The sequence below is a fragment of the Arachis hypogaea genome, chromosome 13 (assembly GCF_003086295.3).
Source record: "Arachis hypogaea cultivar Tifrunner chromosome 13, arahy.Tifrunner.gnm2.J5K5, whole genome shotgun sequence".
Taxonomy (NCBI): domain Eukaryota; kingdom Viridiplantae; phylum Streptophyta; class Magnoliopsida; order Fabales; family Fabaceae; genus Arachis; species Arachis hypogaea.
The window spans coordinates 63689632-63690233 of record NC_092048.1 but is presented as its reverse complement, the minus strand read 5'-3'; the positions used below and the strand labels follow the sequence as shown (position 1 = coordinate 63690233).

The 602-nt window shown below is 40.5% G+C and overlaps 1 non-coding gene across 1 annotated transcript; it reads right to left on the bottom strand.

Moving 5' to 3' along the window:
• Positions 1–221: 221 nt before the first annotated feature.
• On the bottom strand, positions 222–329 carry LOC112740107 (small nucleolar RNA R71). Its single transcript, XR_003171044.1, has one exon. It is a non-coding gene; the product is annotated as a small nucleolar RNA R71 (small nucleolar RNA).
• Positions 330–602: the final 273 nt, after the last annotated feature.

The following is a 602-nucleotide window of genomic DNA, read 5'->3' as shown; positions in this document are numbered from 1 at the left end:
TGGAAGATCCTCATCAGTTCTTAGCTGAGTTCTTGCAAATCTGTGACACTGTCAAGACCAATGGGGTTGACCCTGAAGTCTACAGACTTATGCTCTTTCCTTTTGCTGTAAGAGACAGAGCTAGAACATGGTTGGATTCACAACCTAAGGAAAGGCTGAACTCTTGGGAAAAGCTAGTCAATGCCTTCTTGGCAAAGTTCTTTCCACCTCAAAAATTGAGTAAGCTTAGAGTGGAAGTCCAAACCTTTAGACAGAAGGATGGTGAATCCCTTTATGAAGCTTGGGAAAGATACAAGCAACTGATCAGAAGATGCCCTTCTGACATGCTTTTAGAATGGAGCATCATAGGTATTTTCTATGATGGTTTGTCTGAACTATCCAAGATGTCATTGGATAGCTCTGTTGGAAGATCTCTTCATCTGAAGAAGACGCCTGCAGAAGCTCAAGAACTCATTGAAATAGTTGCAAATAACCAATTCATGTACACCTCTGAAAGGAATCCTGTGAATAATGGGACAACTCAGAAGAAAGGAGTTCTTGAGATTGATACTCTAAATGCCATATTGGCTCAGAACAAGATATTGACTCAACAAGTCAATATG